Here is a 16,590-nt window from a genome sequence, read left to right as displayed (position 1 = left end):
TATATAATATTACACACTATGTACAGCAGAACAACACCTTTTATAAACTATTGAACTATACTACAACATATCACTAAAGTTATTCATTCTTCCTGTACATGTATGTCTAGATATACTACTGAGAAGCAGTGGCCGCTGGTGGGGGTGGGGGGGTCTCAAATCGGGTCCCAGGACCCCCGGCCATATCGGGTCCAAGGACTCCCGGCCAAATCGAGTCAAAGGACTCCCGGCCAAATCGGGTCCCAGGACTCCCGGCCAAATCGGGTCCCAGGACTCTCGGCCAAATCGGGTCCCAGGACTCTCGGCCAAATCGGGTCCCAGGACTCTCGGCCAAATCGGGTCCCAGGACTCCCGGCCAAATCGGGTCCCAGGACTCCCGGCCAAATCGGGTCCCAGGACTCCCGGCCAAATCCGGTCCCAGGACTTCCGGCCAAATCGGGTCCCAGGACTCCCGGCCAAATCGGGTCCCAGGACTCCCGGCCAAATCGGGTCCCAGGACTCCCGGCCAAATCGGGTCTCAGAACAGGCTTCCTGATTGGCCAGGAAGAGAAGCAGGAAGACATTAGCGAATATTCATTTACTATTGTCACACAACTGGGTGGGCTTGGAGCACAGTGCTCTGTGCCCCTAGCCTCCCAGGTTTCCCAGGATTCCCAGGATTCCCGGGTCCCAGGACTCCCGGCCAAATCCGGTCCCAGGACTTCCGGGCCAAATCGGGTCCCAGGACTCCCGGCCAAATCGGGTCCCAGGACTCCCGGCCAAATCGGGTCCCAGGACTCCCGGCCAAATCGGGTCCCAGGACTCCCGGCCAAATCCGGTCCCAGGACTTCCGGGCCAAATCGGGTCCCAGGACTCCCGGCCAAATCGGGTCCCAGGACTCCCGGCCAAATCGGGTCCCAGGACTCCCGGCCAAATCGGGTCCCAGGACTCCCGGCCAAATCGGGTCCCAGGACTCCCGGCCAAATCGAGTCCAAGGACTCCCAGCCAAATCGGGTCCAAGGACTCCCGGCACAATCGGGTCTCAGAACAGGCTTCCTGATTGGCCAGGAAGAGAAGCAGGAAGACATTAGCGAATATTCATTTGCTATTGTCACACAACTGGGTGGGCTTGGAGCACAGTGCTCTGTGCCCCTAGCCCACACTTTTTTGAAGCCTATGTGCTTCAACCCCCCCCCCCCATTGGAATCCATGCGTCCGGCGCCCCGAATGTAGATTAGGGGTCAGGGGGCATGGATGGGGGAGGGGGGGTGGTCTGCCACTGCTGAGAAGTGTGGACATACAGAGCCACAGCATGCTTGGCCTCCTCTTCACTAAAATAGAACTAAAGCAATTGTTTTCTCTGTCTTCCTTCTGTGCTTTTCATCCAAGTCTTTCTATTTGTTTTCCTTTTTTTAATTTCACTTCCAGAGTGCACTGTCTATTTGCCTTTATTAAATCAACCCCAAAGTGTCATCTTATATGCAAATTACTAATCCAGCACTGCTTCCTTCTCCATTGACTGACACCGACACTTAGGGACGGATTTACTAAAAGCAAAATGACTATGCACGTTGCAACAAGTGCAGATTCTTCAGAGCTTAGTAAATGAGGTGAAACTTCAGTTTACAATGACAACCCAATCACATGCAAGCAAAAGAAAAAAACAGCATTTTTGCCTGCACATGATTGGATGATGGAAGTCAACAGAGCTTCACCACATAAGCTTTGGCACAAATGCCCTTGCAGAGTGAATCACACTTTAAAAGTTCACGGTCTATTTGCCTTTAGTGGATCGACTCTAATGTATTCGTATTTTAGGTATCTCTATGTAATGTCCTGCCATAGAGAGCCCAGATGAGGAGATTTCTGATTGGATGATGGAAGTCAGCAGAACCCCCCCTCATTTACTAAGCTCTAGTCTAGAGCAACTGCACTTCCAAAGTGTACAGTCTATTTGCCTAGTAAATCAACCCCCTTATGTTTGTGTCACTTTTTGCAGTGCCATGGCATATGATGGCACTATACCAATTGTTAAAGAGGAGCTCCGACCTCCCCCCAAAAATTAAAAGTCAGCAGCTACGAATACTGTAGCTGTTGACTTTAATATTAGGACACTTACCTGTCCAGGGAGCCCACAATGTCCTCACCTGAACCGATTCTTCAATCGTTTATCGGGTGCTGGCTGACAGGTACAAATCGCTGGACAAGTCGCACCCCATTGTCAGCAATGGAACTGTTCAGATGGGTGCGACTTTGCAGTGCCGCACCGAGTTTCCTGCACTGCTTTTGTCAATTTCAGATGCGACTTGCATAGACATCTGTGCATGAAATTGCACAAATATCAACCAATTAATATATGGAAAGAACCCGCACTCTGGAATCCATCCAAATTCTTCATTCGATAATCACCAAGTACAAAGTAACTGCTAACATGTTTCGGCGAAGAACCTTGTTCACAGCACGTCAGCCAAGTCGCACCCGAAGTGGCACTGACATGTGGCTTTGAAATGGTGCGATTTCAGGTGAAGTCCCGCGATTTCAAAGCCGCATTCAGTGTAAATGGGGGGGGGCTCAAGGTATTAAATACTCACCTGTCCAACGGTTCCTCGCCGGAATCTTCTTCTAAGTGTCAGTCTTCGGGCCTCTTCATTGGCCGCCCTGCGCATGCGCAGCAGCTCGTCATCCCGGCACTCAGAGACCAGCCTGACACTGTAAGCTGAGCTGCAAATGCGCAGCTCAATTTACAGTGCCGGGTTAAACAAGGGGCAGGCAGGTAGGGGCATTATTTTGCAGAAGAGACAGCGCATGTCTCCTCTGCAATGAAAGCCTGCTCATTGTTTCTTACAGAAGAACTTTAGTTCTGCTTTACAGTGTTACTAAACCTTCAACAGTAAAATCATTTACTGTTTTGTGTAATAAGGCTGTTTTAACCTCCCCTTCTTCCACTGTCCCCAATCCATCTGCTGATAGTACAGAGCTCTAGGAGGCACTCTGCACACGCTCAGTTTGGTGTCTATTGCTAGAGTTTTTTTTTTGTTTTGTTTTTTTTTTGGAGGGAAGGATGCATGTGATCAGCACTGTCCAGACAGAGGGTCAGGGGTCCTGCAGCCTCATAGGACAGTCAGAGGAGAATGAAAACTCCTCCTATAAGCTTTAACCAGACACCGATAGAAGTCACAAGACTGCTATATACTGCTGATGAGAAAAAATATTTATCAGTTTATATTTACTAAAATAATCGCATTTCCATATTCTGTGGGAGACCAGATATAGTGAACGCCGTGTCCTGGGTTTAGTAACGCTTTAATTGCGCCCGTGTGACTAAGGAGGCCTTACTGTCGCATTTCTCGTCCTAGGCAAGAATGACATCAGGACTGCCCACAGACTCCTGGGATATGGGGGTGTTGCTGATACTATGGCAAGATGCAAACAATTTTGTCCCCCCAGCTAGTGCACCACCAATACTGCGCATGCGTGCCCAGCAGCACTCTAACCTAATCATATTGTTTACCTGCTGCCATGCTATTGATTGGCACCCTAAGCGCATGCGCTGGAAAAACAAGGAAACAAGAAAGTGTTGGGAAAACAAGGAAGGTACCTTAGCTGGAACAGAAGAGGCACTCAAAGTTGGCCGGAATACAAGGTAACACAACCCTGCGTGGAAAGACGCGTTTGTTTTTTTAACAATTAACGCTCATTAGGCTCCGATCACACCAGGAGATGCGACTGAGCACATGGTTTTTTTTTTGCACAATTCTGCGTGTTTTGTTGAAATGAATGGGATCCCCTAAGTGTGAGAAACACGCAAAAAACATGCCTGCCCCTTTTTAGAATTCGCTCTGCGCCAAAAACACTTCACCAATGCGAATTTGCCGTGCGTTTGTAATATGTGTGGGGCGCCAATAAGAATGAATAGGGCCACAGCGAGTCTGCAGAGGTGCAGCGCACAGGTGTGGATGAAGCCTGAATATTTGTTTTTAATTATCTCCATTTCCAGGAGGAAGTTATCAATAATAAACAATCAGAAACAAACAAACAAACGTTCCTCCTCATGGGTGATACATGGCAGGTGCTACAATGTAACCGATAAAGTCGCCCCTTGTGCACCACCCAGCCCCTCCCCCTCCAGGAAGAATTGTCTACAGAGCGCAGAAGTTAAACACAGAAGCAGCAGAACCAGATTTTTTCTTTTCTCTTTTTTTGGGGGACGTCCCTCTAATATCACCCAAAGTCACTCACATTCTCTACAAGAAATGTCACACTTCATAGGATCAGCCAGGAGGGGGCTGGGCACCGGAATATGATAACTGGAGGGTCAAGGATGAATGTGATTGGGCACTGGTGGGGGGACACAGACAGTTTTTATGTGATGACCAATATTCTCACACAGACCTCCAGTACACAGCTGGGAAATAATCATAGAACAGAAAACCGTTTACAAGATCACCATTGTGAGATCGGTCACAGCGCGACCCCAACCAGAGGCACATATACAGAGGGAGAGGGAGAACCTGATTGGTTGTTGGTGACAACTACTACAGTTCTCTTTGACTTGTTTTTAGATCTCAAATTCCGCCTGAATCATTGCTCCTCCCACCAGCTGGTTCACATAGCAGACACTGAAAGCCTGATTTTAACTTTCAGCTGGTGGGCAGCAACTCACTATGAAGGGAAAGGGGCTCAGTTTCCTACAGTGTTACTATACACAGGGCAGAGACACAGATGGTGTTACTATACACAGAGCAGAGACATATAGTTGATGGTGTTACTATACACAGGACAGAGGCCTGCCAGTGTTACTATACACAGGACTTTATATAATTCTCCCATATTGTCCTGCGTACTAGAGGTGTGATCTCTATATAAGAACACCTGTTTTGTGTATCAGAGGTGTGACCTCTATATATGAGCACCTGTCCTGTGTATTAGAGATGTGTGATATCTATATAAGAACACCTGTCCTGTGTATTAGAGATGTGTGATATCTATATAAGAACACCTGTCCTGTGTATTAGAGGTGTGTAATCTCTATATAAGAACACCTGTCCTGTGTATTAGAAGTGTGTGATATCTATATAAGAACATCTGGCCTGTGTATTAGAGGTGTGTAATTTCTATATAAGAACACCTGTCCTGTGTATTAGAAGTGCGTGGTATCTATATAAGAACATCTGGCCTGTGTATTAGACGCACACCTGTCCTGTGTATTAGAGATGTGTGATCTCTATATAAGAACACATGTCCTGTGCAGTACAGGTGTTCTCTGTGTATTAGAAGCACACCTGTCCTGTGTATTAGAGGTATGAGCTCTCTTTAAGAGTACCTGTCCTGTGTACTAGTTATGTAATCTCTGTATAAGAATGCCTGACCTGTGCATTAGAGGTGTGTGATCTCTATATATGAACACCTGTCCTGTGTATTAACAGTTTTCTGTGTATTGCAGCTCCTCTGTATTAGCAGCACATCTGTCCTGTGTTTTAGAGGTGTGTGATTTCTATATTAGAAGAACACCTGTCCTGTGTATTAGAAGAACACCTGTCCTGTGTATTAGAGAGGTGTGATCTCTATATAAGAACACCTGTCCTGTGTATTAGAGGTGATCTCTATATTAGAAGCACACCTGTGTATATATATATATATATTGCCATTGTCGGCCTTCCATCCGCCGGTCACGTGCAGAGAAATGCAGCAATCCGGCGCTCTGTAGAATGCGGAGAGCCGGGTGAGGAGGAGATGGAGTCGGGGGGGCAGCGGGCAGACATTGCACCATTCCCCGCTCTCACCTCCACACCGCTCCGCACACCGCTCAGCACACCGCTCGCTTACCTTTGGCAGACATGTCTCTCTCTCTCTCTCTCTCCCGGGGAGATGCGGAGGGGACCGGTCTGGCTGCGGATGATCCCGGGGACCGGCTCCCAGCACAGGAGGGAGGGGGGAGGAGGGAGCCGGGAGGGGGAGGAGAGGGGGGCTGAGCCGGGGACACTCTCCTGGCGGGCGGTGTGCGGGGAGGAGGGTGTCACTGCAATGACATCGGGAGATCACTCCGCACCCTACACTGAGCCCCGAATCATCACCACTCACACTATATATATATATATATATATATATATACACCGGATTTACTGTCAGCAGGGAATAGGACATACAAGGGTGAGCAGCTCCACTGACAGGACAAAATAGCACCAAGGATAGACATGGCAGAACCAGAGAGTGCCAGGAGAGAGAGAACCGGAGAGTGCCAGGAGAGAGATAGAACCGGAGAGTGCCAGGAGAGAGAGAACCAGAGAGTGCCAGGAGAGAGAGAGAGAACCAGAGTACCAGGGTAATCAGGAGAGAGAGAGAGAACCAGAGAGTGCCAGGGAAATCAGGAGAGAGAGAACCGGAGAGTGCCAGGACAGAGAGAGAGAACCAGAGAGTGCCAGGAGAGAGAGAGAGAGAACCGGAGAGTTCCAGGAGAGAGAGAGAGAACCAGAGAGTGCCAGGGTAATCAGGAGAGAGAGAACCAGAGACTGCCAGGGTAATCAGGAGAGAGAGAACCAGAGAGTGCCAGGAGAGAGAGAGAGAGAACCGGAGAGTGCCAGGAGAGAGAGAGAGAGAACCGGAGAGTGCCAGGAGAGAGAGAGAACCGGAGAGTGCCAGGAGAGAGAGAGAGAACCAGAGAGTGCCAGGGCAATCAGAAGAAAGAGAACCAGAGCATGCCAGGGTAATCAGGAGAGAGAGAACCAAAGCATGCCAGTGTAATCAGGAGAGAGAGAGAGAGTGTCAGGGTAATCAGGAGAGAACCAGAGAGTGCCAGGAGAGAGAGAGAAAACCAGAGAGTGCCAGGTTAGTCAGGAGAGAACCAGAGAGTGCCAGGAGAGAGAGAAAACCAGAGAGTGCCAGGTTAGTCAGGAGAGAACCAGAGAGTGCCAGGAGAGAGAGAGAAAACCAGAGAGTGCCAGGTTAGTCAGGAGAGAACCAGAGAGTGCCAGGTTAGTCAGGAGAGAACCAGAGAGTGCCAGGTTAATCAGGGGAGATCCAGAGTGCCAGGATAATCAGGAGAGAAGCAGAGAGTGTCAGGTGAGAACCAGAGAGTGCCAGGTTAGTCAGGTGAGAACCAGAGAGTGCCAGGTTAGTCAGGAGAGAACCAGAGAGTGCCAGGTTAATCAGGGGAGATGCAGAGTGCCAGGTTAATTAGAAGAGAACCAACGATAGACAGATTATTGAGGCAGAACAAGAGAGCACCAAGTTAGCTGTGGTAGAACCAGAAAGTGCCAGGATAGTTGGGGCAGAACCAGAGAGTGCCAGGTGAATTAGGGCAGAACCAGAGAGTGCCAGGATAATCAGGAGAGAACCAGAGAGAGTCATGTTAGTCATAAAATAACTGAACAGAGACAGATTATTGTTACAGAACCAGAGAGTGCCAAGTTTATTTATTTCAGGTACTTATATAGCGCCGTCAATTTACGCAGCGCTTTACATATACATTATACATTAACATAAGGAGCTTACAATCTAAGGTCCCTAACTCACATTCATACATACTAGGGCCAATTTAGACAGGGTCCAATTAACCTACCAGCATGTCTTTGGAGTGTGGGGGGAAACCGGAGTACCCGGAGGAAACCCACGCAGACACAGGGAGAACATGCAAACTCCAGGCAGGTAGTGTCGTGGTCGGGATTCGAACCAGCGACCCTTCTTACTGCTAGGCGAAAGTGCTACCCACTACACCACTGTTTAGTTGGGTCAGAAAAAGAGAGAGAAAGGTTAGCTGGGGCAGAACCAGAGAGTGCCAGGGTACTTGGAGCAAAACCTGAGAGAGTCTGGTAAGTCAGGAGAGAACCAGAGAGTGCCAAGTAGTTGAGGCAGAATAAGAGGGAGCAATGTTAGTTTGGGCAGAACCAGCGAGTGCTAGTTGAATCAGGGCAAAACCAGAGAGTGCCAGGATAGTTGGGGCAGAATCAGGTGAATCAGTGCAGAAGAAAGAACAAGGTTAGTTGGGACAGAACCAGAGAGTGCCAGGGGTTAGTCAGGAGTGAGCCAAAGAGAGACAGATTATTGGGGCAGAAACAGAGAGCACCAAGTTAGCCGTGGCATAAGAAAGTGTAAGTATAGTTGGGCAGAAACAGAAGGTGCCAGGTAAATTGGGGTAGAACCAGAGAGTGCCAAGATATTTGGGTCAGAACAAGAGAGAGAACGGTGAGTTGGGGCACAACCAAAGAGTACCAGGGTAATTGGAGCAGAACCTAAGAGAGCTAGGCAAATCAGGAGAAAACCAGAGTGCCAAGTTAATTGGGACAGAACAAAAAAGAGCAATGTTAGTTGGGGCACAACCAGGGAGTGCTTGGTGAATTGGGGTAGATCAACAGAGTGCAAGGATAGTTGAGGCAGTTCCTGAGACAGCTAGGCTAGTCAGGGCAAAACCAGAGAGTGCCAGGTTAGTCAGGAACGGACCAGAGAGTGCCCGTTTATTTGAAGTAAAACCAGACAGCACCAGGTTAGTCAGGGCAGAATCAGAGAAAGACGGTTTATAGTCTGGGCAGAGTCAGACAGTGGCCTCCAGAATTACATACATCTATCATTCTGTCCAAAAAAACAGCATTTTATGGGGATCAGTTATTCAAAATAAGGAAAAATTATAAAAACTTAGGGATCTAGTTGAAAAAAAATTCACAGTGTGAATGTCTGAGGATTTGCACAACCACCACAAAAAATCCCATAATCTTTCTGATAAGTGTATTTCTCATGATTGCCAGCACCATCTGGTGGCAAAAATGCAGTATTTTCCCAATTGAGGTATTTCAGGAAAATACTGCATTATGGCCACTAGACGGAGCTGACAATCATAAAAAAATAAACTTTTTAGAAAAATTACAGGAATTGTTTGTGATGGCTGTGCATATGCTCAGACATTTTCACTGTATTTAAATTTTTTACTAGAACCCTTAGGGTCACCATATACATGACATTCTGACCATACAATCTTTGTACAATCAGTTTTAGATTTACCAAAACTATGCAGTAAGAGGACCTACCTACACTATCCAATCAATTGGCTTCCAGTCAGGCAGGCATTTACACTACGTACTTGTTTGGTAGATCTAAAGGAGATTGTACAATCAAATGTGTAGTAAGTTTAATGTTGCTGTCAACAACCAATCAGGTTTCACCTTGGTTAACACTTCTGCCTAGCAGCACTAGGGTGGTTGGTTCGATTCCTGACCAGGGCACTACCTGCCTGTAGTTTGCATGTTCTCCCTGTGCCTGCTTGAGTTTCCTCTGGGTACTCTGGTTTTCTCCCACACTCCAAAGACATGCTGGTAGGTTAATTGGTTCCTGTCTATATTGGCCTTAGTATGTGTGTGTATGCATGTGAGTTAGAGACCTTAGATTGTAAGCCCTTCGAGGACAGAGACTGATGTCAATGTATAATATATATGTACAGCGCTGCTTAAATTGACAGCACTATACACGCTCACCGGCCACTTTATTAGGTAACCTGTTCAATTGGTTGGTAACACAAACTGCTAATCAGCCAATCACATGGCAGCAACTCAGTGCATTTAGGCATCTAGACGTGGTGAAGACGACTTGCTGAAGTTCAAACCGAGCATCAGAATGGGGAAGAAAGGGGATTTTAAGTGACTTTGAACGTGGAATGGTTGTTGGTGACAGACGGGCTGGTCTGAGTGTTTCAATAACTGCCGATCTACTGGGATTTTCACACACTACCATCTCTCGGGTTTGCAGAGAATGATCAGAAAAAGAGAAAATATCCAGTGAGAGGCAGTTTTGTGGAGGAAAATGCCTTGTTGATGTCAGAGGTCAGTGGAGAATGGGCAGACTGATTTGAGATGATAGAAAGGCAACAGTAACTCAAATAACCACTCGTTACATCCAAGGTATGCAGAATACCATCTCTGAACGCACAACATAGCCAACCTTGAAGCAGATGGGCTACAGCAGCAGAAGACCACACCAGGTATCAGTTAAGAACAAGAAACTGAGGCTACAATTCGCAGAGACTCATCAAAATTGGACAATAGAAGATTGGAAAAACCTTGCCTGGTCTGATCAGCCTCGATTTCAGCTGTGACATTCAGATGGTCGGGTCAGAATTTGGCGTAAACAACATGAAAGCACATGGATCCATCCTGTCTTGTACCAACGGTTCAGGCTGGTGGTGGTGTAATGGTGTGGGGGGGATATTTTCTTGGTACATTTTGGGCCCTTTAGTACCAATTGAGCATTTAAACCCCACGACCTACCTGAGTATTGTTGCTGACCATGTCCATCCCTTTATGATTACAGTGTCCCCATCTTCTGATGGCTCCTTCCAGCAGGATAATACACCATGTCACAAAGATCTAATCATCTCACCACTGGTTTCTTTAACATGACAATGAGGTCCCTGTACTCCAATGGATGTGCAGCCGACAAATCTGCAGCAACTGCGTGATGCTAGTATGTCACTACGGAACAAAATCTCAGAGGAATGTTTCCAACACCTTGTTATCTATGACACAAAGAATGAAGGCAAAAGGGGGTCCAACCCGGAACTAGCAAGGTGTACCTAATAAAGTGGCCAGTGAAAGTACCTTACAATTTTATTATATTTTTCTATCTTCTGTTTGTTTATATTACTTTGTAATTTTTTGGAAAATAATAAAAATGACAATATATAAAAAAATAAATAAATAAATAAACATGAATAATATACGTTCAACATTGTGAAAGTGTAAAAGAATCTGTGCTCCAATTTTAAAGAAACGTGTGATAAGTGAATGATAAAAAAAAAAAAAATACCTTACATAGTTACATAGTTAGGTTGAAAAAAAGACACAATGCCATGGAAGAGACTATGGCTATCTCATATGATCGCTTGCCTAAAGCCTCGTACACACGATCAGATTTTCCGCCAGGAATTGTGTGATGACAGACTGTTGGCCAGGCCTGTACGCTCCATTGGACAATTGTCTGATTTTCTTATGTATTATTTGATTTTCTTTTAATATAACTTTTTATTATTATCTGTGTTAATGATTTTGATATTATTTTATTATTTTTTTCCCAACTTCCAAACCCTCCCTTTTATATGTTTTCGCACTTATATTGCTCTTTCCTTCTTTCTTCAAGAAGCCCAGACTTCCGCCAAAACTTCCTTAAAGCGGGATTCTGGCCATAAAAAAAAAAAAAGAAAAGTCAGCAGCTACAAACTCTGTAGCTGCTGACTTTAAATAAGTACTTACCTGTCCTGGGTGCCCGTGATGTCGGCCGCCCGTGGCCGACCCGTCCTTGCGGCTTCACTGCCAGTTTCCTACTGCACATGTGCGAGCGGCGCGGCGCTCTGTGAATGGCCCTGTGGTGTTCTGGGAAGACACACAGTTCCCAGAAGACAACAGGACCGCTCACCGAGGAGCAGAAGACGCCGCGGAAAAGGAAGAGGCAGATTAGGAAGACTGCCTAGCAACAAGGGTTTAGGTAAGTTTAAAACATTTTTTTTTTTCAAATGTTTTTTTTTTTTTTTTTTTTTTTTAGGATTTTTGGTGTATTTTTTTTTTTTCAGGGTGGCCCTCCACTTTAAAATTCATTTAATGTCATCTCTTGCTTACAATCATCCACTATTACCTATAAGTATTTTTCTATGTTCTTTTCATTATACATTGCATGTGTATACTTGTATTCTCTTAAAACCTTTCAATAAAATATATTGGGAAAAAAGACACAAGTCCAACCAAATTAAAAAAAATAAAAAAATAAAAATAAAAAAAATTTATACAATCCCATATACACAATCCTATACCCACAGTTCCCTGTAATAATAAACTAATAATAAAATATTGAAACATTAAATTAAACTCCGATTGGTGGCTATATCCAGCAATCCAATTTTATCTCTCCGTTTTACTTTTCTCTCATGGTTTATGAGAATTGATTTTGTCTCAGCATTCCCCAAGCAAGGATGTTTTTATGTTTGCAAATATAAAATGCAGTCAGGAATACAAGGACCACACAACAGGTTCCTATACAGAATAATTTTTTTCTCCTGCTGTCTGTCGCCATCTGGTGGAGGCCAGTTGAGCTACAGTTAAAACAGAGAGGTGGATTTGCATTATATGACATAGACAGAGTGCATATTACTATTTCATTGCTTAGGGAGACGTGTCATCCTTCTGTTTTTATAACCCTAAGCACACCTGGCACTGAACGTGCGTCTTTATGTAATCCGTCTTGCACAATACATTATTACATTTATGAGAAGTCAGTAATGAGAACACACAGGGACACTTTATGCAATATACATTTATTTTCCAGATCTCATCCCGCTTCTGACACACAAAGCTGCTGTGTTTATTGACATACTCAGAGCAACCACCACGTGACACACAAAAAATATGGATGTTAAACCCCCGTTCACACTGAATGCAGCTTTGAAATCGCGCCGCAGTACAGTGCAATCTCATCAACAGCTTGCCGACATCCGTGCGATTTCATGTAAGTTGCACCTGTAACCGCGAAAAATAGTGCTGAAACTATCAAATGGCACTTGAAATCGCACTTATTAGGACAATGCCATAGAAAGACATTAGATGCGACTTCAGGTGCGATTTGTAAACCGCATGTTGCACCTGATGTCACACCAGTGTGAAGGGGGGGGGGCCCTAAGAGACGTAAGATTTGCTGACAGTGCAGCCACATCTAACAAAATACGTACAAACAAGGCCAAGGATAAATCCAAGGGAAAAACCAAACTCAAAGTGGTGTTCCGGCTGAAATTATACTTTTTAAATAAAAATACCCCTATAATACACAAGCTTAATGTATTCTAGTAAAGTTAGTCTGTAAACTAAGGTCTGTTTTGTTAGTTTATAGCAGTAGTTTGTTATTTTATAAACTTACAGCAGGCCGTGGCCATCTTAAGTGTGGGCATCTGAAGCCAGACTGTATTTCTTCCTGGATCTCATCCTTGCAGATCATCTCGCACATGCTCAGTGCAGCACAAGCAGTGTAATAGGTTTCAGGTCAGGTTTCCATAGCAATGGCAGTGTCAGAGGAAGTTGCTGGCCCTTCCCAGAAGGCATTGCAAACAGGAAATGATGCGATGGGCCGCGGCCAGGGAGGAGGAAGTGAAAAATGAATACAGCAGATATACAGTAGGTGCTGAGAAAAAATTTTTTAAAATATCCAATTCGTTTACAGTGCACAGTTTAGTGAGGGATGCTAAAGAGTTGTAAAAGTGGGTAGAACTCCACTTTAACTTACCACCGGCCCACAGACAACCAAATAACCTGTCTAACAGTATGCATTAAAAGCAGGGGGTTTAGTCTGCACACATTTGCAAGTGCATGCGTAAGCCACAGAGCCTCGTCAAGGCACCCTGGTATCTGTGGTACCTAACACTAACTTATAAGTGTCCCCACAGTGGAGGCACATGGATTCTGATGGATAGGTGAGAGCAGGTGGACTGAAGGGGAGCCCACCCCTTCTTAAAGGTACAGGGGCACGCTGAACACCCAGCATATAGCACACTGGCTGCAAAGGTGTCAGTGCGTTGCCTGACCAAAAAACACGACAGTGATATAAAAAGATGCCACTTGCTCTCATCTATAGCTGGCTATCGCAGTAAGAAGCATTGGAAGGCTAACAACGGGTACAGACAAAGGCCAAGGATAAATCCAAGGGAAAAACCAAGCTTAACTTACCGACCAGCTCGCAGACAACCAAATAACCTGTCTAACAGTATGCGTTAAAAGCAGGGGTTTAGTCTGCACATATTTGCAAATGCATGCGTAAGCCACAGAGCCTCGTCAAGGCTCTATCTATAGAATACTCCTGAAGATTGCTATCCACTTAAAGCGGAACTTCAGTCATTTTTCCAACTTTCCATCTATTAAATCTTCTGCTCTTGTTGTTTCAACTTTGGATAGTAAAACTTGTTTTTCTGTCAGTAAATACCTTATACAGCCCACTTCTTGTTTCTTGTCTGGTTATTAGCCTAGGCTTATGACATCAAACACAGCTCTTTCTCTCACTCTAGTGAGAGTTTGTCAGGAAGGGAGGGGGGATGAGTCATAAGAGGGCCAATGAGAGCTGCAGAGCTGGAGGTGTGTCTGTGTAAATCCAGGAAGTGAACAGGCAGCAGCTTCTTCGCTTCTTCTGCCCACAGTTAAGCGGAGGGAGATTTCCGCAGCATATTTGGCAAGTACAGAATCACAGTATATATAAAATAATATGCAAAGTGGTTGGAGGGAAGCTTGAGAATGGCAAAGATGTTTTTATTACAAATTATGTGAGCAATTATGCAGTTCCTCACAAAAAAAAAAAATGTCCCTTTAAGGCCGGAGGGCGAAAGTGATGTTTGACGTTGTTTCGGTCCTCCAAGGGCATAGAGTCACGTGGGTGCCATCTTGCCCTCACTCGACTTCCTGCCCATCTATCCCAGGAATCGGATCATTTCCGCCACTGCCGAAGGGGTCGGGGGGGGGACCTCTCCCACTGCCCATAAAAGTGATCTTGCGGCGAATCCACTGCTGAGATCACTTTTATGTGAAAGTGGATCACCGACCAGGTGAAAAATACTGGGGTTATGGCAGCTATCTGCTGCCATAACAATGGTATTTAACGTTAAAGTAGCGACTTATATCTATGGTGGGCGGTCCCAAAGTGGTTAAAGCAGTATAAGCCCTCGTTCATATTGACTGCGGCCATTTCAGACGAAGTCACACAATTTCAAAGCCGCATGTCAGTGCAACTTCATGTGTGACTTGGAAGACATGTGTGTGTCCTCATGCACAGATGTCTACTGCTTTAACCACTTCAGCCCTGGAAGATTAGGCTGCTCAATGACCAGAGCACATTTCACAATTTGGCACTGCTCTGCTTTAACTGGTAATTGCGCGGTCATGCAATGTTGTACCCAAGCGAAATTTGTGTCCTTTTTTATCACAAATAGAGCTTTTTTTTATGGTATTTGATTGCCTCTTTGATTTTGATTTTTTGTGATATAAATGGAAAAAGACCGAAAATTTAAAAAAAAATTAGATTTTCTACTTTTTGTTATAAGAAAAATCCAATAAACTAAATTTTAGTCATACATTTAGGCCAAAATGTAGCGCCCCCCCCCCCCCCAAATGACGCCATTTTAAAAAGTAGACACCCCAAGGAAATTGCTGAGAGGCTTGTTGAGCCCATTGAATATTTTATTTTTTGTCACAAGTGATTGAAATATGACAAAAAATAAATAAAAAATTACACAAAGTTGTCAGTAAATGATCTATTGTTCACACATGCCATGGTTATATGTGGAATTACACCCCAAAATACATTCTGCTGCTTCTCTTTTTTTTTTTCTTTGCACAAAGTTGTCATTAAATGATATATTGCTCGAACATGCCATGGGCATATGTGAAATTACACCCCAAAATACATTCTGCTGCTTCTCCGCGTACGGGGATACCACATGTGTGGGACTTTTTGGGAGCCTAGCCGTGTACAGCACCCCAAAAACCAATCACCGCCAGGCGTAAATTTTTGATTACCCTCCTCACTACCTATCACAGTTTCGAAGGCCATAAAGATGGCACATAAAGATGGCACAACCCCCCCCCCCAAATGACCTCATTTTGAAAAGTAGACACCCCAATGTATTTGCTGAGAGGCATGGTGAGTATTTTGCAGCTCTCATTTGTTTTTGAAAATGAAGAAAGACATTTTTTTTTTTTTTCAATTTTCAAAACTTTGTGACAAAAAGTGAGATCTGCAAAATACTCAACATGCCCTTCAGCAAAAAGCTTGGGGTGTCTACTTTTCAAAATGGGGTCATTTGGGGGGGGGGGGGAGTGGTTGTGCTATATTGGCATTTCATGGCCTCAAAAACTGTGATAGGTAGTGAGGAGTGAAATGAAAAATTTACGCCCTTAGAAAGCCTGAAGGCAGTGATTGGTTTTCGGGGTCCTGTATCCCCAAACTCAGGAGAAGCAGCAGAATTTATTTTGGGGTGTAATTTAACATATGCCCATGGCATGTTTGAGCAATATATCATTTAGTGACGACTTTGTGATTTTCCCGCAACTTGTGGCAAAATATAAAATATTCCATGGACTCAACATGCCTATCAGCAAATAGCTTGGGGTGTCTACTTTCCAAAAAGGGGTAATTTGGGGGGTTTTGAACTGTCTTGGCATTGTATGCACAACATTTAGAAGCTTATGTCGCACATCACCCACTCTTCTAACCACTTGAAGACAAAGCCCTTTCTGACACTTTTTGTTTACATGAGAAAATATTTTTTTTTGTAAGAAAATTACTCTGAACCCCCAAACATTATATATTTTTTTTTAAAGCAAAGGCCCTACAGATTAAAATGGTGAGTGTTGCATTTTTTGTTTTTCACACAGCATTTGCGCATTGATTTTTTCAAATGCACTAAAACACGCTATATTGCCCAAATGTTTGATGAAATAAAAAAGATGATCTTATGCCGAGTACATGGATACCAAACACAACATGCTTTAAAATTGCGCACGAACCTGCAGTGGGGACAAACTACATACATTTTTAAAAGCCTTTACAGGTTACCACTTTAGATTTACAGAGGAGGTCTACTGCTAAAATTACTGCCCTCGATCT

At 44.7% G+C, this 16,590-nt stretch overlaps 2 protein-coding genes across 2 annotated transcripts in view; one reads left to right on the top strand and one right to left on the bottom strand.

Moving 5' to 3' along the window:
- Positions 1-16,590, top strand: part of LOC141105749 (FHF complex subunit HOOK interacting protein 2A) — a 93,615-nt gene that overhangs the window by 14,787 nt on the left and 62,238 nt on the right. The gene's annotated exons all lie outside the window — the stretch shown is intronic.
- The window catches only part of LOC141105751 (uncharacterized), a 99,477-nt gene that overhangs the window by 63,723 nt on the left and 19,164 nt on the right, over positions 1-16,590 (bottom strand). The gene's annotated exons all lie outside the window — the stretch shown is intronic.

Source organism: Aquarana catesbeiana, linkage group LG08 (genome assembly GCF_042186555.1).
Source record: "Aquarana catesbeiana isolate 2022-GZ linkage group LG08, ASM4218655v1, whole genome shotgun sequence".
Classification (NCBI taxonomy): Eukaryota; Metazoa; Chordata; class Amphibia; order Anura; family Ranidae; genus Aquarana; species Aquarana catesbeiana.
Note: the sequence above shows the minus strand (reverse complement) of the source record. Positions and strands in the feature narration are given on the sequence as shown.